This window comes from Manacus candei, unplaced genomic scaffold, assembly GCF_025592945.1.
Source record: "Manacus candei isolate 608988 ecotype Guabito, Panama unplaced genomic scaffold, ASM2559294v1 h1tg000050l, whole genome shotgun sequence".
Lineage (NCBI taxonomy): Eukaryota > Metazoa > Chordata > Aves > Passeriformes > Pipridae > Manacus > Manacus candei.
In genome coordinates this window covers 16,141,870-16,163,149 of record NW_026138098.1, presented here as the reverse complement: position 1 = coordinate 16,163,149, position 21,280 = coordinate 16,141,870, and the positions used below count along the sequence as shown (strand labels likewise).

Below are 21,280 nucleotides of genomic sequence, written 5' to 3'. Positions count from 1 at the left end.
AAAGGTGAGAAATTCAGGTTATAGAGGTAATCCGAGTTCTGGCACATTTCAGTGCTTGTTTCTGTAACCTTAACAGTGTTATTTTAGTGTTATATTCTTGCATATGTGCAGCCTGTCTCAGGGTGGGGTGATCCAGCACAGCCTCCAGTGTGTTGTCTGACTACAGACATGATGGTAGCACGTGGTGCTGAGGCTCTCTGGAGTGCTGGCAGTGGTAGCTGACAGCTCTGTACACGATAGCAGCAAGCAAATGGCTGCTGCTTCCAGTGTAGAATGGCCAAGCACATAATGTGGGTTATCCTACAGTAATTGGATTATTTAGCTGCTTTAATCAGCGATGAGAGTGTAAGCATAGGCATTAACAGCTTTTTATGAAGTTGGAAGATTCTCTCTTAACAAGTATGAAGCCAGTAGTTATGACGTGCCTGGAATTTCCCTGAAAGCCTCTGGGTTGTTGAACAATTGTTATAAACTTTCTGTCTTGTATTCTACTGTATAATTGCAGAACTTTAAAACCATTATAACTTCTGTAGATTAGCCTGATTTCCTTTCAGCTGAAAGGCTTTGAGCTAATTAATCCTCTGAGTAGCTGTTCCCAGTAATAAGTTCACTGGTTAGCTGATAAGTTATCATTATGGTATGAATTAATTCCATAGAACAGGTTAGCTTTCTCAATGTGGGGACAATGTTCCACCTGTGATACATCTCCATTAGGAATCTGTTTGTAGTTTTGTTGTGTTGGTTTTTTTCTTTAATTGTACAGGAATGAGCACACAGGCAAAATGGAAAAATAATAATACAAAATGATCATCTCAAACTTTGCATGGCTACTTTTTGCATGGCTGCAAATGGAACTCTTGTGGAAAGACTTCATGGCATTATTATTTTCTTTGACAAAAATTGTATACTCCTTCAATAGAAAAGGATGAGAAACCTTAATAACAATAAATTCTCACTCTTAGTGTAAAGAAGGTACTGCAAAAGACTGGTGCTTCTGCAGTTAGAATTAGGATAGACACAAGACAAAAAAATCTTATATAAAAAATTATAGAGAGAAACTTGCCTAAAACAAAAAGAATGTAAAGTGAGACTATATTTGCAACTGTAGTAAATGGACTTTATCAGTTTAAGGTAGAAGTCTAAAACTTTTCATAGTATTCAGTAAGTTATAAGGAAAAATATGATATAAAAAAAGGCTATATCATGGAGGATATATTTTATATATCTGTGAGGAGATTATTAAAGTAGTGAAAGATGTCTGAAAATGAGCTTGGAATGCTTTGTGCAATTCAGGTTATTTTACCTATACCAGAAAGGACACTGTAGAACTAAGTAATGTACAACCCAATAAAGGAATGATTCAAAAACTGAAAAAAGCTCAAGTACCTTAAACTTAAGCAACATCTAGCAACTACTGTGGGTATATATGCATTGAGAAGAAAAGATTAACAGTAAATTCTTATTGAAAGACTGTAAATTTCAAAGTGATATTCGAATATAAAACCTAGACCTATTTTCTGTGAAATGGTTATTTTTCCCATCAGGAAATAAATTTAGGCATGAAATACCTTTTCTCTTATAAGAAATATCCCTGTAAGCAAACATTTTTTTGTATGATTTGTCATGTAGGAGATCTTAGCTAGCAGCTTCTACCATGAATTAGATTTCTATAGAAACCAGGAAAGTCCAAAAAAACTCAGGTAATATTAATAAGTTCTTGGGGGTGGCAATTGCTGACTAATCTATTTTCAGTACTAGTGAATATTTGTGCTAGATTTAGGTTAATATATCTGGTTTTCAAAGGTAATCCAGTAAGAGTTTCTGCTAGCTGAATGTAGACTGAGCTGTCTAAAGTGTTACATATACATTCAGTACCTGTCTTAGGAGATCTGCAACTTGAAAAGTTGTCCAGTTCTGAAATTCGTCTTGAGATGGTAGTTTTGTGGCCATGCTTCTATCCAGGGAGAAAGACTTAATCTATATGAGTAACACTGAACTGTTACTTTATTGGTTTTTACTGAACTGATGTAGAAATCCTAGGAGGAAGTCCTTTTTGCAACTTTTTTCCTGTTTGCTCACTTAAAGTGAACGCCCACAAAGAGTGATTTAGGAAATACCAATGTTCTTGTGTGAGTAACTCCAGTATAAGGAAACTGTAAGTTATACTGAAATCAGTTAAGTTTTGCTGAATCAGTATATAAAACATTTGAGTCATCAACATCTTGGAGGTTTAAATATGAAAACTATTTTTCATATCTATTGCAAAAAGAATTAGTGATAGCTGTCAGTTGCCTACCTTGAACTCCTTGACTCAGCTGCTTGGTTCTGCCTTCAGATTGCATTTGACTTGCTTGTGGGTTTTGACATATTGTGCTGTGGTGTTTAGATAGAAAAAAATAGCTCAATAGCAGAACTTTCACTTCCAGATTGTCATATCATATAATCTTATCTTTTGTCAAGTTTGGACATCATACATTTGGACTTAGATAAATCACTAAGTTATTCTAAGATGATGTGTGATCTAAAGATTTTTGGGTTTTCTTGGGTTTGTTTTTGTTTTTTCCCCCCCTTGTCATTATTCTAAAGAACAAATTGTCAGTCAATTCATTCCAGTGCTACATTATCTTTTCAAAAGGAGGGGCTGATATAAGATGCTTTTACTGAGTCAAGCCATAAACTCACCCAGCCCAGCATCTTCTTTTCTGACTGTGGTCAGAAGTGAGCTGCCTGGGAAACTGTATAAAAAGAGGGCAAGCATATAAAACTTCCACAATCTTATCTCAGTCTCTAGCTATTTTGAATTTGAGGACTTACTGATCTGGGTGTGGTTTCTTCTTATGCTGCATGCCTATATGTTACACACACGATTCCCAAATTTGGAGCCATGGCCGCTGTTCAAGGAGGTAAATGAACTGGGTAGGCACAACCAGGAATTTCTCCTGGGTTGCAGAAGGAGTAAGACAGATATTTTTAGTGGAGGTTGAGGCTCCGGTGGAGTCAGGGAGCAGTGCCATCAAGGCTCAGGATGGGAACTTCTGGTCCTTTTCCACCCCTGTCCAGACATCTCCTCTGAGCTGCATTCCTGCCCCACTCAGTCCTTCTCTTCCTTTTCACCTCTCATACAAACAGAGAATACACTTCCAGTTGGAGAAAACAGGATATGAATTTTTTAAATTGGAGAAGGGCTCAGGGTTCATATTCTAATATAAGGGGGGAAATGTTTGAGAGCCATTGCTCTATAAAATGGGCAATAAAATTGCCAAGATGCAGCTGCAGCTGTTGAAACAAACCCAGATTATTTTACTCAGCAATTCTGAGTCACCACAACAGGACAAATATGAAAGCTTCCATAAAAGGCCAGAGACCAAGGAATGTTATATTCCGCTTTCCAATTACTCTTCCTGTTTTATTTCCCAGAGCAAAATGGATTTGGGGCACATGTTCAATGATTAAACTGGATTTCAGATAAGTTGAAATGTCTCATCTGCTCTCCTTCAGATTTCTCTGAATGTATTTTTACTGTTAAAGTGACTGACAGATCAGTTGTTGACAGTGAATACTCTTGCTATCTTGTGATTTTGCAAAACAGTGAATCTGGCAAAACTCAATTCCTGGAGTTTCAGAAATGAGATAGAAGCCCTTGCAGCTTAAATTTGACCTCCTCAGAATAATTTCCAGGTGCCTGGCTGGTATATTATAAAAAAAATTATGTTGAATTTCATAGTGTTTTGTAGTGTTTAATATTTCATAGTGTTGGCTGTGAGTTTTTCCAAGGGTACACTGTCTCCCTGGATGACAGTAGGCATCAATACTGTCTTCCACTGTGTGCAGGACCAGAAGAGAGGTGCATGTATTCCTTAAGAAATTTTGCTTGTCTAGTTTGCATGCAGGAGTGATTTTGTCAGTTGTTGTGTGTGGAGGTGGGAAGCAGCCGGATGGGAGATGTGTGAGTTTACAGGTTTAATGGCTGCTTATGAGAAACAACAAAATAACAGATGCCATCAGGTGTGAAACATGAATAACACGAAGCGCAGCGATGCTGTTATTTATGCAGTACAGGCTGTTTGGTTACTGAGTAGGTGTAAGCCAGTTCTAGTTCAGAATGTCTCAAAGGCAAACAAAAAATAGTGCTTTAAGAATTTTGCAATTCCGTGCATGCTGCCAGCCGTACCTTCCCCTCTTACATTGCCTATGAGCCCATGAGGGTTTCCAGAAATCCTGACACGTGAGGAGCTGCTCCTGGCTGCCTGCTGCCCTCCGCTGTCCTGTTCCTACACTGCCTGGTAGTCTGCAGTGGGAGCTGAGGCTCTGCCCTGCCAGCTCACCCACATTGCCGTACCCAGGCCTCCTTCTTGCACCTGGTTTCTCTCTGATTGCTCTCCCCCAACACTATCTTCTGGTTAATTCTTCTGTCGTTGCCTATGTTGACATTAATTTCATTTGTATTCTAGATTCTTGGGAGAGTATTCTCAAGAAACCAGTGTTTATGCAGTTCACCTCTCTCCACTGAGACGGAGATCTATTTGGGAAGGTTATATTCATTTTTGTGTTTCCAAAGGGGCTGTAGCATAGGTGGTTGAGCCAAAGGGACTGCAGCTTGCAAGAAATATTTTTCCATTTGTGTTTTAATCTGATTAAAGATGATGACAACAGTAAAAAGAGAACAACAGCAACAACAACAAAACAGGGACATGGGAATGCTCATGTGGGATCCTGCACCTTGTCTCTTGATGATGATATTGTCTTTGGCTTGATCAATACTGTATTTTTCTTTCTTCAAGTGTGTGCAATAGAAATGGAGAATATTATGCACTTCCACTTGCTTTCAACTACTCTAAAGGGGATTATTTCAAGAATTGCTGGCTGGAGAACCCCATCTTAGGTTACCAATTCTACTTAGTACCCAAATACTTCTAATTACTCTATGTAGTGTATCCCTTTTCATGGCAATTCAAAGAAATACATGCACTTGAACACATGTTGGCTGTGAGGACTGCAGAGGGGGAATCCTTGCACAGAATACTGAGGCTTCCAGAGTCCCCCAGATAAAGAGAGGCTACAGACACTGTTTCTTTCCAAACATACAGGTGCTTATATAAAGCTTTGAAGCAAATTGTAGATACTTGAGTGTGAAACAGCACTAGCCCTGGGCAGGTCAAGTTCACTTACTACCAAATATTCCCTGGAGCCTCTTGATCTGGCATGGACACTGGCAGACTTAAAAATGTGTTTGGGTACATGTGCAGGGTGTAATCTGTTGTTTCAAACTTGTATCTTACTGGAGATACTAACACTTTTAATCTGTACTCTTTGAAATTTCTCTCCTCCAAAGAAGGTAGCAGTTTGATCTTCTATATTAAGATTTTTTTTTTCCCTAATCAAAAAAGATATCTAATACTTCAGAACTACCAAATTTCATGGGTCTCTTCCTGTGTGCATTTTATACATCAGGTAACTTGACCTCTAAACAGAACTTGATTCTCATATATAACCTGTATATAAAGCAGAGTTAACATACTTACAGTGTATATTTCAATAAGTTTGTTTCCTAGAGTCTGAAATGTGCAGGCAAATTTTTACAGGCTTTTTGTGAAGTGGGTTCTCAATTTGTGATTTCATAGAGATAGTTAAAGAGCAGTATAAAAACGGGTTCCTGGATCATACCACTGGCATTTCTTACTAAATATAAGTAATTTTTAATTTTGATACATAAATTTTCATGACCATAAGAACTAAATGTGTTAAACTTAGTTCCAAACTTTCAAAGTCAAGTTCTGCTTTGCAAAAACCCATATTTGCTGTAAACTATTTGGTTTACTGTATGTAACACTAGAATACTGCTCTCAGGAAAACATACTTGAGCAAAATAGCTCAATGAAATCTTACTCTATATAAAATATGAACTATTGTTCATATTTTATTGTTCATAAAAAACAAAACTGTTTGTTTTTTTCCTGTTTTATAAAAAAATAACGAAAGTAACATGACTTACCACGTACTCATTTTTCTTCTCCCAGGCACACATTGGAGTTGATTCCAAGCAAGTTAAAGAAGCAGTTTCTCATGTCTGCTCTTCCTCCTTAAACTGTCCCATATGTATTTTGTTGTTTTTAGTGTGATTGACAGGCTTGGCATTCATGGTGGGTGGGAGAAAAACGTTCTTAAAGTAAAAAAGCTGAAATATTCTGAGTCTAAGTAAGTCTACAAAGAATGTTGGAAAATGAAGTTTTGCTTACAGCTGTCTAGAAGTTTGATAAGAATTTTACTAATTGGTTTTGTCTTTTTTTGTTTGTTTATTTGTTTCACTTACCAGGAGACAAAAATAGCAACATAATCAACAGAAATCATAGTGTGTGAAAGGAACCTTGGGAGATCTTGGCAGGACTTCAGCAGAGAGGCAGGATCAAATACAACTAGTGGAAATTGGGTCAGTCTTGTAAATCAGTTTGCTAACCCATTTTTCTAACTTAGTTCTTGCGAAAGGATCAGGTTCATCACCTCCTTGAGTGGAGCAGCAGGAGAAAGAACTGTAATAAGTTCTGTGCTATACTGCTGGTGGGAGCGAGAGAAAATGCCTCTTTGTAAGGATACTTATGGTCTAAGCACCAGATGGGCTCAACCACCACATCCTCTTGTTTCTGAAGAAGCAAATCCTGTTTCATTAGCATTTGTTCATAAGTAGTGCTTTGGTAAACTTTTGTTTAGTCTTTTCACTCTTCAATTTGGTTTAGTCTTAACTGAAAAATGAGGTGTTCAAGTTGGTCCCAGTATACTGTTCTTTATCCCTTGGAAACTGCTTCTGTCTCAGTGCTATCTTGATGTACTTGAATATGCTTGTTATGCAGCATCTGTTATATCAAAAATATTGAATGTAATTAAGTCCAGAACAAACTCCTGTGGGACTCTACTTGAAATTCCCATTGAGTTTGAAAGTGATTCACAGATATCTTCTCAATGTGAGTCAAATGAGCACTTAAAACATAGTGTTTTAATCCCATTTCTCTAGTTTGTATGTGATGATTTGTATATGGAACCTCATTGAAAGCCTCAGTGATATGTACTTTGTGCCCATTATCTAGTCAGCTGTGATATTGAGGAAGGAATGAGACAAGTTTGACACAGTTTGTTCCTGAAAAGTCAGTACATTGAGGCCATCATTTGTGAGAATTGAAATTGGGCTGACTGTTCTGTCCTCCTTCTCCCCTCATCTTAAAGGCTGGATGTCTACTTTTGTTCAGCTACTGTCATTTTACTGACCTACAGTATGTGCTGACCTCATAGCACTGAGAGTTTGGGGATAATTCTTTGACTGGTTCTTTACATAATATGTATCCATAATTTCATTATGCCATTCTTACTTAAACTTCTAATTCACTTTAATATCAGTAATAAATATTCTGATCCTGGTGTGGCTGCTATCAAAATTAAACATCTGACCACAACTTCTTCTGTGAAAATTATTTAAATGCTTCAGTTTTCTCTCATTTTTTTTTTTTTCCTGTTAAGATGTGGATCTGGAAATACCTCCTGGGTTTTTTCTTACTAATATTTCAGAAGTCACAGTGACTTGAGTGGACTTTGGATGAACTTGTGTGTGAAGGAAGTGTCACAGGCTTTTCCAATGGTGCCACAGATGGGCAATATGGGCAAGAGTTTCTTATACAAATGTTCTTGCAGAAAATAATTGTGTACTTCGGGTGGTTTAGCTTAATTGCATTCTGATGTGTGCCTTTATTATTAGATTGCTTTTTGGTTTTCGCTATTTGTTTTTTGAAAGGGCTTGTTGAAATTCTAAAAGTCATGCAACAAGAAAGTATTCAAAATAATTTCTTTTTATAGAGTTGTATCTCTTTCCATATGACAACATACTCCAACAGTGGCAACAGGTACTACTGGGTTTTTTCCCTCCTACTATGCCAGCCAGTTATGAGGTATGAAAATGCAGTTCAAGAGTCTTGGGTTCCCTTTGTGACTGACCTAGATTATTTTTTATGACTTTAATAAGACAATTAAGGAGTTTTTCAGAGGCCAGAGGGAACTATGCCTGCCTAAATGCTTCACGGATCTTTGCAAATCTCCTTGTTTTCTGTCCTAATGTTTCCCTCCATCCCTGTTTCTATGAGAGCATTTAGTACTGTAGCAGGGAGAATATTAGGAAGCCTTTGTCCAAAAGTTATGAAAATTTTCATGTTATAAAATGAGCATGTAAGTTTTTTACATGTCTGTTTTTCTGGTATGTGGGGAGTGGTGGTGGTGGTGGCAGTGTTGTTTGGTTGGTGTGTTTTGTGGTTGTTTTTTTTTTTAATTAACAGTGTCTTTTCAATTCTACTAACTGCATGTTGTACTCATTGGTTTTGTGCACTGTTTGTTATAAGTTGTAATACAGAGCAATAATATGTAGAAATTATCTGAGCAGTTATATTATAAATCAACATAAAAATTGTTGGAGGATTCTGGAACCTATGTTACTGAAAAATAATTAATTGTTCATGATAAAAAATGAATTACATCAATTTGGATACTTAATTGAAGTAATAGGTAGCTCTAAACAGTAACACTAAAAAGCATTTCTTCCTTGTGATCACAAAAGACCCAGATCCAAAGAAGTCTCAAATAGGAGGGAACAAAAACCACAAAAACCAAACCCCAGACACCCAAAAACTTGCTAAGAATGGTTAGCACCATTGCTACATCAAGGCTGATTTGAAACCTATCACCTTTAAATCACTTCCACTATATCCATTTTGCTGCATAAATATACCCTATTTCTTTATTTCGCTCATTCTTCTACCCATTCCTGGAACATGTAGTTTCAACTGAATTTCAACTATTGCCAAATGTGCTAAGGTGTTTTGTTTGCATGTTTTGTCACAGAGGCTGGATACATAACACAGTCCATTGTCTTAAGGAAAATTGCTCTCTGTGTTATCATTCAACTTTCTGAAATCTTTTTATGTAGCTTTTGATTGTTAGTTTGACCTCCTCTTTGAAACTAGCAACAGATTTAGCCTTTATTCTAGAGAACTTTGCCAAAATAACCATGCATTACAAATGTACTTAATCTCCTAGGTGTTTGTTTGTAACCTGGATTTTGCACCTAGTTTTCTTTATCTTTTCAAAAATTCATGTTTTTAACTAGTACAATAAAATATAACAATAATAAAACCACAACCTGCTACGGAAGTGACATTGTTCATTAGAAATTCTCTTTGATTTTTTTTGAAGGCTGGAATTGATGCTGTAGTGCTTGGTTGTGATATTCTTTGCGAGTGCTCAGTATTCTTTGCTGTTTAACTAAGCCACTTTTTTGATTTTTATTCTTTTGAACACCTTGGCAAAGCTTGCTGTCTATTCCTCTAGATTCATATGCTGACTTGTATAGTTTGCACTTAGACTTCATGTAGTTTCTTTAAAGAACCTCTCCTTTGAAATTCATCTGTGTTGACTCTTCTGATAAAATATAGAAAAATGTGTATGAACAGATTTCCATCTGGCAACATTTATATGCATTAAAACCTAGTGAGTAAATTTAAAAACAGAAAACCAGTCTTATTTCAGTGTCTTACCTTATTTAAATAAATTCCTAGGCAGTTTAAATTTGAAATGCTGTGACCTATGCTTGCTTTTTTTTTTTTATTCTTTTGTTGTATTTTGTTAGTCTAATGAGTTCTTGTTCAACTACTATTGATTTTTTTTGAGGCTTGAATATTGATATGTCTAGAAAGCATTTCACCATACACATGATTCTTGAGATAAATGGAAAAATGTCAAAATAATACCTCAACTCCCAGTGGGCATCATTGCACGGTATTTTACAGGGAAAGATCTCAGCAAAAGTTGCCCCTGTTGGTGTTGAAGCGTGCCACGAAGTTTAGATTAAAAACCAGAGTGGTGGTGTTTTTGCTACATCTGCTTCCTGGGCCCAGAGTTGTCTGTCACTGCAATGAACTTGGCCAACTCCAGCTGATTGTTGAAAGAGAAAATTCTAAATGATGTTTCTGGAAAATCTGCCTCAGTATGACTTCCTAAAGAAGGCTAAATTTAAATAAAAATACACAAAGATGTGCATTTACTGCAAGTGTTATGGATACCACTCATTTCTCTGAGGTATAGGCAGAGAGGTACATCTCCATTCCCCATTTGCCCCATACTTCCACTGTGCTCCTTACAGTCCTTGTAAGCTTTGGAAGAGCCTTTGATATTTCAGTACACCCAGCTACCAAACAGCAGGTTTTTTGATTTCCACAGTGAACTGGTAATACTGGAGTTCACTGAATTGAAAGTGGCTTGAACCAGAAAAGCTTCAGTCACAACAGACTTTGGAGTTATAACTGAAGTATTTGTTGTTGGGGTGCACTGTTAAGAGGAAATGTAAGGTGTATGATGGAAAACAGAGTTCCTTCTGTTTCGAAGAGGTATTTCTTTCCAGCTGTGGTGTAGTTGACACACTGAGGAGAAGGGGTGATGTCCAGAGGGACCTCGACAGGCTTGAGAAGTGAGCCTGTGCCAACCTCATGAAGGCCAAGGTCGTGCATCTGGACTGTGGCAATTCCAAGCACAAATACAGGCTAGGAGGAGAGTGGTTTCAGAGTAGCCCTGTGGAGAAGGACTTGGGTATGCTGGTGGATGAGAAGCTTGACGTGACTCAGCGATGTGTGCTTGCAGCCCAGAAAACCAACTGTGTCCTGGGCTGCATCAAAAGCAGAGTGGCCAGCGGATCAGGGGAGGAGATTCTGCCCCTCTGCTCTTGTGAGACCCCTCCTGCAGTGCTGCACTCAGTTCTTGGGCCCCCAACATAAGGACATGGGCTGTGAAAGATGATCAGAGGGCTGGAGCACCTCTCCTATAATGACAGGCTGAGAGTTGGTGTTGTTCAGTTTGGAGAAGAGAAGGCTCTGGGGTGACCTTATTGTGGCCTTGCAGTATCTAAAGGGGACCTACAAGAAGGCTGGAGAGGGACAACTTACAGGGACATGTAGTGATAGAACAAGGATAATGGCTTTAAAATGAAACAGAGTAGATTTAGATTAGATATTAGGAAGAAATTCTTTACTGTGAGGGTGGTGAGGCACTGAAACAGTTACCCAGAGAAGTTATAGATGCCCCATTCCCAGAATGTTTGTCAAGGTTTTTGGACTCATAAATAAGTCTTTTGCATGTCTTTTGTCCCTAGACTGTTGACATAGATAAAATTTAATGAACAGAGTTTATTTGACAATCATCAGAAATATGATAAAATCTCAATAAATGAAAAGGACTATAAAAGCTGAGAGATCTATTGGTTTTGTTTTGTTTTTTTTTAAATTCTGAATGTGTTTGGGGAGATATCAGAGATATTATGTTTATGATAATAAATTGTAAAGGAAAAAACTATCAAGAAGAAAAGATGAAAAGTGCTTTTGAATTTTTCTCATTTGCGTTACAAAACTTAATTTCATAACCTTTTATTCTAGATCCTTTTTGTTAGTTTGGTTTTGTTTATCAGTTAGGTAATGGTAATGTCATTGAACATCTTTATCACTGTGCTGTTAAGTGAAATTAGATCTAGGTAAAATGGTGTTATGATTACAGGAAAGGTTATGAAAGGAATAAACAGTCAGTGACAGATACTTCTCCACACCAAATGTGGAGGAGTGTTCTATTGTTATATACTGAATAAAGTCAGAGTTTAGTGTGCTTATGTTAATTCTTCTTCCATTTTTCTTGTAAACTGACTTCTGCTGTTGCCAACCTTTTCCTATAGCTTTAGCATCTCCAGTTGTCACAGAGATACTCAGAAAAACTGTGAATGTTCTCACAGATATTTTCTTTTCACAGTGCCCAAGTGCCTTGTATGAATCACTGACAATACAGAGTTGTTTTAGTTTATTCTCTTCTGTATTCCAAAGCCAGAAACCATCCTAATCATGTTGTTTTATTTCCAAGGAAATATGTGTTGCCTATTGGAAAAATGCTGAGGGGAGTTTGTGGGAATTAGTGGCAATGAGGGTACCTATGCTGCTTGTGTTGGTACCATTAAAATATATCTCAAGATTTTTTTCTGTTTCTAGGGAACGTACTAGGAAATATTGGGCTCAGTATCCATGCATTTTGGAAACTAATGGAGCATATCCCAGTCACACTGCTTTTGTGTGTTGTAAACATTCCTCTGATAAGCTTTTTAGGGGTCTAGATATGAGGTGTTTGGTATGCATCCATCTACTGACAGCATTATAAATATTACATTTCTGACCTTCAGATTTTCTCTCTTGATCTCTGGTTAAATGATGTATTTGCCAGTTTGACACTGCTGACATTCTGTCTGTTTGGTCTAGCATTGTTATACCATGATTTCTTGTGATCCCATTGTGATGGGAATGACATATCTCAAATGATGAATATACTTTGAAGCAATATGGGGAATAAATTTCATTTGCAACAAGACTTCTGTTGCAAAATGTCTACCTCAGTGTCCAGTATAAATGATTTACATAACATACATTTAAGAACACTGATGTTTTATCAGATAGTATAAAGCAGGATAAGCTACTATTTGGCTGGATAACGTTGTAATTATGGTTTTAGTTGGATTTCCCCTTGCTTTTGTTTTCCTATGCACTGCATTGGGCAAACTTGCATTCGCGAGACAATAAACTGAACAGTGGAAATAGAAGCTTCCTGTTTTCCCTCAGAATGCTTCACTTCTCTAGAAATATTCTCTTTTCTAGAACCAGTAAAAATTAACTTCATTTCTGAAGTGAACTATAAACCATATGAAGTGAGAAAGAGAAGAAAAGAACACAAAAATTTGCGCTCTAGTGTAAGGTTTTTTTATATGCTGCTTTTATGTTTTTGAACACCTCAAAAGCAGCCCTACCTTAGAATTCCATGTTTGTTTTCAGAAGTTGATTGGATGTGTGATGTGCATAAAACCTTTATAATGTTACCTGTATTCCCAAAAAATGGAAGTCTCTTTTGATTCAAGTATTTTATGAAAAACCAGTGGGAATTTTTTACACATAGCCTTCATGTCCTCATTCCTTTATTATTAAAATGAAATGAGAACTTAAAAGAAAAGTCAACAACAAATGTCAGGCTGATAAAAACCTCACCACTGACCTTCAAAGGAGTGGGCTTTGACTATGATATGGTTATCCTCTGAGGTTAGAAGTTACAAATCAGATGATGCAGTGATGACTTTCATCCTCTGGAACCTACACACTATGCATAACATCCCATGCCTCATTTATCACTTCTTTTCCACTGGCTAGAGCATGATCTATTATTTCTACTTGCAATTTTGCATCTCTCCATTGCTGGTGGACTTCAGCAGACAGTTGAATTCCCTGGCAATTCTCTCCTCTTGGTCAGCTGTGCCCCAGTTCATAACCAAAGCACTTCATGTGCTGTATGTATGACTGGCATGCAGTGCAAAAGCTATGGGAGCACACACTGCCCCAGTATACCTGTATCAGCACAATGAAAAGGAATGGCCCATAACTTAGATAAACGTGTGCTGCAGGCATTCTGGTCCAGTGTCCCTGAGATGATGCCATCAATGTTGTTTAACGGGCCAACCCAGCTTTTGGATTTCTATTGATAATTTGCAAAGTGCTTACATCAGCTTCTGGAGTCATATTTTGTTTCTGATTTCAAAGAAAGCTCAATAATATATAAGGGGCAGTAACTTCCAAGTAATTTTGAGGTCATATCAAGCCCCACAATCACTCACTAAATAATTTCTTTCTTGTCTGGGCATCTTCCTCACTTTTTTCCTCATAACTTTATCTACCAAGACTTCAGAAATAATTGCAGGTCCAAGCAAAAGCTTAAATTGAGGTATTGAAAGACTTAAGTGCTAGAAACTGAGGTTCTGCTCTGGATGGACTGAGCTCAGGAACTTCATGATACTATAAATAATTCTTTTCATTTTCCTTTTCATTCTCATAACAAATGAATTGCACTCAGCTCTTACCTCTTGCTGTTTCTCACAGCATGCAAACCCATGTGAGTCAACACTCTCTGTAAGAGCAGAACAGCGGGGAAGAAAGGCCAGAAAGAATGCAATATATTTGTGAGGGTTTTCTTAGATTAGTCTCCTTCAGATTTCTTATTTGTATCCCAGGAAACCTGAGAGCTCAGATACTTGCTTGTCAAACAAAGCAGGCTGAAACACATCACTCCTGAACAAAGTGTGGTTATGAATCTCTGAGAGTGCAAGAAACATCCTAGGAGGCATGTGGTGCCCAACTTTGTCTGCCTCTCTGAAAGAATGGCTTTCACCCTGCTACTGATGGAAAGCTCACTGAAAAAAAGAACCAGACATGAGGCAATATATTAGTAAAGGTTGCCTTTCTGCCTTTTTTTTTCCTGAGTTTCTGTCAATTTGTCTGCCTTTAGATTAAACACTGCCTGTGGGAATTGGGTGTTGTCCCCCTCTTGAAAGATTAAAAACATGTCAACAATAAGGTGATTCTAAGGTGAAAAAACTGCTTTCTGTTTGCACACCCTGCCTCAAACAGAAAATCAGAGCTTTTGTGTTTATGGCTTTTAATCCTCTGATACAAACATCCCTGTCTGTACTTCCTGTAAATAGTAGGAAAATACCTTTACAACTAGTTTCCACTATTAACTCCAGTTTCAAAAACTCCTAGGAGTATTTCTGTGCAACTGCATATGAAGAATCCTAGAACATCTGTCATACAAAAGTAGACTATGAATACAGTCAGTCTCAGAAAGAGCAAAGTTGAAATTTAGCATTTCATATGAAATTCCTCGGTGATATTTCATAGCTTTGTAACAGTAGAATTTAAGAGAAATGTTGAATAACCTTCCCTGTTTCAAAAGGCAGCCACCTTCCTTAAGACTTAGTTGTAAAATATTTGCCTAATAGAAGAATTTTTTTTTTTTGGTATGACATTGTATGGAAACTTCGAAAGGAAAATCAAGTGAGTTTTTGAATGGAGCTGACACCACCCCCTTATGCTCACAGAGGATGATGAGGACATAGTAGAACAGGGAATGTATGCTAGCACAAACTGCACTGAGGAATAAGATATTACGGTCAGTTATAGCAGGTGAGATACCCTGTGTGCTTTCAGTCAACACTAGAGTGAAAATAAAAACAATGGAAGACACTGAATGGTGAAAGGCATTTTAAGTTGAATAGTTTTTCATCTAGTCCATCTGATCTTATATGATGTCTAACTAGTAAAGCTTTCTTCTAAAAGAGTAGCACAATGAAGTTGCAAATCTGTTTTGAAATAGATTGCTTGAATTGAAGAAAGAGTAGTGAACTATGAGGTGAAAGTTGTTCTCACCAGATACACTCAGAGAGTTGGTGTCAGCGGCCACATACACATACTGTACAGTTTTTTCCACTTTTTCAGGAAAATTTATTGAGTGCCATTTTAATGGTATTTCATTTCAATGTGCTACATTTGTTTCTTACAGAATTAAGTAATGCGATTTCAAATAATTGAATTCAGTGGCAAATCTCCTATCAACAATGCATAGATGTATTTATTGTCCAGAGTAAATCCCAACAAGTCAGCCAATCCTGATTTAATGAATTCTTTTCCTGTATATTTGTTCTATATATTTATTCTGAAATTTAATAGTGATGCTCAAAACCACATGTCAAAGCACAACAATGAATGACAATCTGCAGTTGCAAAAATCTGATATCACAGATTTATTCAGTGAAACGGTTTCTGAGATGGGTTGTACTGCTATAGGCCTGTCTTAACTCTGATGATATATATATAGTGCATCTACGATATGCTGGCATTTAAGGAGGAATACAAAGCACTATGTCATGTTGTAGCAGACCATAAGGGGGAGTATTTAACTGCATTGAATGGTTAGAGCTCGGGAAGAGAGATTGAAAGCAGGAGCTCTAATGCAAGGCAATTGAACACAGGTGATCTCATCAACTCCTGTTGACAATGAAAAGTAATAGCCTGAAAGACAAGTTTGGCAGATCTTTAGACTCAAAATAATTGTAACCTCATGTATACATAAAATCAAATAGTAAATGTCTTACTGAACCAGAACCAGTATAATTAGTTTCAAAAAATGGAGTGATGTTTTTTTGTCACTTGAAAAGGAGTGTAATAGTGTCTTCATTTATTTGACTGGATGGCTAATTAAAGTATAATTTGGAACATTTACACATACGAAATAGTTTTGTTTTCTTTCTCATGTTTATGCAGGTTCTACCTGTAATTTTACCATAATAGTTGGTGCACTTCTTTTATGTTGATGGTGTTTACAAAAAAGACCTTTTATTGTACTGCTGTAAGTGAGATAAGAATCTAACCCACAGTATACATTCATGCAGGAGACATTTGCAGCTGTCAGATAGTTGGCAGCTCATTGGCTTGTTTTGAGATCTGTGGATAAAACCCAGTGCAGATTAATGACAAGATATAGGATTGGGGTTTTTTTGATAACTGACACTTGGTATCAAGGGGGCTAAACCTGACAGTTGACTATTAGTTTATCCTGGCAAATTCTGTGTGGAAGACTGTGTAGAGTTATGCTGTGCTTTTGAAAGAAAATTATATACTTTGCCTTTTATTTAGAAATCTTCATGTTCTTGTTAAATGCTATTTCACACAGTTTAGTCAAGTCATAATTACTGAAGTTAGACAGAATTCTAATGTTCTCATATTTGTCAGCAGTGAAAATACAACAAATACAAAATTTTGCTTTGTGCAGGTGTGAGCCTCTCACTGTGCCTTTATAAGCAAAATATTATGCTAACTCTAGAAAATATTTTCAAAATTGACTTTTTATTGCAACCAATGTATGAAAGGGAAATAAGTGTTAAAGTGCTCAGTTTAACCTTCTCATTTGTCTGCCAGGGCTGATATTCCCAATGTGCATACGTCAAATTGTAAATAGGAGCTGTATTATGACATGCCAAATTCTGACTTTGATACACTTTCTGGTGAATAGATGTTTGCTGATTATATAATTTCAGGATTTAATGTTTGTTCAGTTTGAAATGAGGTCTTTAGTGAAGGCTTTATTTGAAGATGATCTACAGCCATTGATTTTAAGCCTAATGGATTTTTCTCTCTACTTTTGGATTGATTAAGCAGTGATTTCTGAGTTAGACATTTGTGAATAAGTGATATTGAACACAGACGTTCCGTGTATGTTTTTATGCTTCAGTAAGTCAAATTCATGAAGTCTGTCAGCAGTATATTGGAAACAATACCTTTATCAAGCTATCTCTGAGAATTTTTGAAATTTCTGTCTTAACAATGAACCAAAGACAATTGTTGCATTTTTGAAAGGAATATTTTATTGAAATAAGTTTGATTTTAGAGGAAAGAGGGAGTGTGTTCTCAGACCAGAGCTGTAGTTCTTCCTCCTTTCTCAGGTGAGCTGTTTGAGTATTTGAGACTATTTGAGACGTTCCTTCCCTTTCCCACCAAAACCAGTGATCAGAAGAACTTGGGATTTTAGCTGAGCTGTTCTTAGCACAGAATTGTCTTCATGTAGGGATATCATCCTTTTGTATTGAAGTAATTGATCTAAACTTTTCACTGAACAATTCTTTCTCCATTTCAGTCAAATATTTGCTAGATAAAATATTGCTATATCTAACACTGGATTCTGGCTTTAAAAACAAAAGTAATTTGTTTCCATTTTATGGATAGTATTGATGGCTTACAATTTTCAATTAAAATTATGACATTAGGTCCAGAAGAATTTATATGTACAACAAATCCCATGAAGAAACATCTTTTCTATGATGAGTCATAAGCATAATCAGACTGGACATTACTTTTCATGTGTTAAAAAAGCATGTAACATGTTCAGCCATTATGCAAAATATTATGATATAATATTCTTTCTTCCATGGTGTAGTAATAAATAGTTGGATGGAAAGAAAATGTGCTCCTGGTTAATGTACTCCCTCAGTCTCTCAATCTCTTGGGGAAAAAAACACTGTCCTGAATCTTTGCTGATATATGACTGCTGTCTCCACTAAAGTAGTACCAACGGAATGATAAATGTTTCCAACTTTGAGCATTGAACTACCCAATACAGACAAAATGTTTTTAGCATTCATAGAAGTGAGATGTGTATACATGTGTGTACGCACCAAAAGTTAAAAGCACATTTTTTCTGCACCAGTTGTAGAGTAAAGGGCACCATTCTTCCTTAGCTCTTACTGAACTCTTGTTTACTTATTTAGGCTGCTGAAAACCTTAGATGAATCTCTTACTGAAACACAAGCTTTTTCTTCCCGTCTATTCAGGTTTCAGTTATACTAGCTGAGGCAGAAATAATCCAGAAACTGGCCTTAAAATGAAAATGGAATGAAAATGGAAAATACTTCATGTAGAAATCACAACACTCATCTTGTTCTTTAACGTGAAGCCTTCAAATAGATACGTAAATTCGTAGGTGTTAAGGTTGCAAATGACTAACAGTCGTTATAGAGTGTAGAGTGATATATGGAGTTTTGCATCACAGAAATTGATTTATGTAAAAAAAAAATTCTGTTTCATATCTTATGACTGTGATTGAACTAAAGCATATACTTCATAAAAATATCCAGCTTTGATAAAGAGTTTCCAGTGTTTGAGAATTTACCACCAATCCACCTGCACAGAAGTTGATGAAGGTGAATAGATCACATTTACCGTGTATTTCTGGTGAGAGCTTGAATTTATCAAGATAACTACATATTGCTTCATATCAGTCTAAGTATACCTGAGTATATCCCATTAGGGCTAGTCCTCATATGTCAAAATACGACTATTAAAAAACAAGATCATAGTTAAAGGAATGCTTGCAACTTGTTTAAACAATTGCATGTGTTGAAAAAAACCCCGACGATAAACAACCTCCACCCCAAACACTGTTCAGTGCTGTTACCAAAATCTTACAAAAGCCAGAGATCCAACACATAATATATGAAACTGATTGTTCTGGGATTCATGTTTATTTAAGACTTAGTGTTTCTAGAACTTAGATAAACCAGTAAATGCAATCAGCAGAATAAGGTGTTTTTTTTTTTTTTACTTCTCATTCAAAAATGATATTTTCTAGTAAAAATAGCCCTAAATTTAAAAATGAAATAAGGAATTAAGAGAGTAAGTATTTTGAAATTGCTTTATGCAGTATTGCCTGGCTTCATGTCAAGTGAAACACATTGTTCAACCTAAACTGAATGTGGGTTGGTTTTGGACAATTGATACAAGGACTTTCATTTTTTGGTTGAATGAACACTTTTACTCACAGAGAAACATTTTGGTTTCATTTTGTGGACAATGTTTTGCCTTTTCCAATCAAACAAATATTTCTTTCAACAATTGTTCAGCAAATGAACCAAACCCACTTTCTTTACCTGCTTGCACTACTGTACCGTGAGTGCTTCTCTCCACTCAGTAAAAAACACCTGCCCACATCAATGCACTAATTTGTTCAATAACCGTATTTAATTTGGGGCCTAATATGATCTCTTTACAGGATGATGAAAAGAGTTAGAGTAGATTAAGTAGAGAAGAGGTGAAAAGCTCTGCTGAGAGTTCTGCAGAGGGAAATTATTGTTTGTATGACAACAAAAACAAGCCTGGTGCTCAATTTTCTTGTTTCTAGACTTAGTTGAAAAGACAGACAAATGAGCTCTGTTTTCCCCAAACCTAATGGTTATCCTAACCTGATTGTTGATATGGATATATTGCATCATTTATAATAACTGGAGGCTGCTGGCCCCTTTGATACTGATAGCTAAGTATGCATTATTTGACTTTGTTGATCTGGACCCTTATCTGACCCTTATCCCATATTTAGGCTTTCTTATCTTAGCTACTCTAAGTCCAAGGTTATTTTTACTGCTCTTGTTTGTATCCATACTTAACACCTTTTCTGGGTAAGCACAAACCAAACTTAAATCCTAATATATATTTCTGAACCTACCTTAGTCCCTTTTGTTTCCCTCTTGTGTCTTTCACCTATAGCTGTAATCTTTATCCAAGATATCCTATTTTATTAATGTGTAAAACAATATTTATTATCCGAAACATCATGGACAAGGAGGTAAAGTCATGTTAAGAACACTAAATTTGGCCTAAGTGTAGTCCTAACCTTACCTTATCAGACCCTACAGAGGACATTGCCCTTGATTTCAGGTCAACACTCCTTTGGTCATTTTGTCATATTAAGAGTGGGAATAAAAGTGGTTCCTCAGTTCAAGGTTTGTGTACAGATGGGCTGATGTTTATGTTTCAGGCACAGAGCTAAGGCAGCATCTCAAAAGATTGTGGGACCAGATACATACAACAGGATTGCTGCTTAATAATTTGCAACATAGGCTTTCTGAAATATGTAGGGTTTAAGCTTACTGTATTTGAGTCTTAGGACTTCACTGGAAAACCATTGTGTGTTCTCACAGCTGAAAAAGATTGAAAAGCAGTGATTTAAATAGAAGGTGAATAAGTTTGGAGCTTCTAGTCACTTGTGAAAATAAAAGCCTGAAGAGCACCAAGTATGCTGCTTAAATTTACATATGTGCCTGTTCTAAAATGTGAGGAATGGGAAGAGTAAGGACTGCTTTTCAGGCATAGTCAGCATGAATTAGTGTGAAAAGTGATGAATCACTATTCAGGTGTATCCAGTTTGTTTGTAGTACTGGAGCAATCTTAATAAGATTGAGTGTTTTTAATGCATTAATTTAAATAGATGTCTATTAAATGTGGCTTCTTGGGAAAGACAGCAACAGGACAGACCTTCAGTCACTGCTGTAATGAGTGAATAGTCTCAAACTGAGCAAGAAAAGAAAACCTAAGCAATCACTGTTTTGATGTATTGCTAAAATCTTTCTTGCTTGCTCTGGAGATGATTGAGGAGGCTCTACAACCTTTCTAAAAAGTAAGTCATGAAGCAGCTGGCTCTACTATCCCGTGAAATGCCTTCTTGGCTGATTCTTCTAACCCCAGTTTGCTCAGGCTTTGCAAGAGCAAGGTTTTTCAAGTTTTCCTTGGTGGTCACAGAGTCAGGTGCAGCAGTTGACTTCTTTTGGCTCAGACATTTTAGAGAGAGGCTGAGTTGTAAGCTTCGATGTTGAATATACAGTACTGGGTTGTGAGTGACCAGGTTTCTGCCCCTCACCTTTACCTTTCTCCATTGTACTGCTGCTTGTTTGCACTGTATTTGTGCTGTAACATGCTTGTGGGTAGTGCAGCTGTGGAGGTAGCATGAGGTGATCCTGTTGTGGTTTGCTGTGAAGCAGGAGGGAGCATGTGCATCTCACCACAAAGGTCGGTGGGTTTGTGTT

General features: G+C 36.8%; 1 protein-coding gene and 1 long non-coding RNA gene across 2 annotated transcripts in view; one reads left to right on the top strand and one right to left on the bottom strand.

The window, feature by feature from the left end:
- The window catches only part of LOC127477019 (uncharacterized), a 35,619-nt gene extending 29,537 nt beyond the window's left edge, over window positions 1–6,082 (bottom strand). The window contains exons 1-2 of the long non-coding RNA XR_007906823.1: window positions 5,993–6,082; window positions 2,297–2,373 (exon numbers count right to left, since the gene is read on the bottom strand). This is a non-coding gene — a long non-coding RNA (uncharacterized LOC127477019). The remainder of the gene's footprint in view (window positions 1–2,296; window positions 2,374–5,992) is intronic.
- DNTT (DNA nucleotidylexotransferase) overlaps window positions 1–21,280 on the top strand; it is a 162,808-nt gene that overhangs the window by 47,471 nt on the left and 94,057 nt on the right. The window lies entirely within an intron of this gene.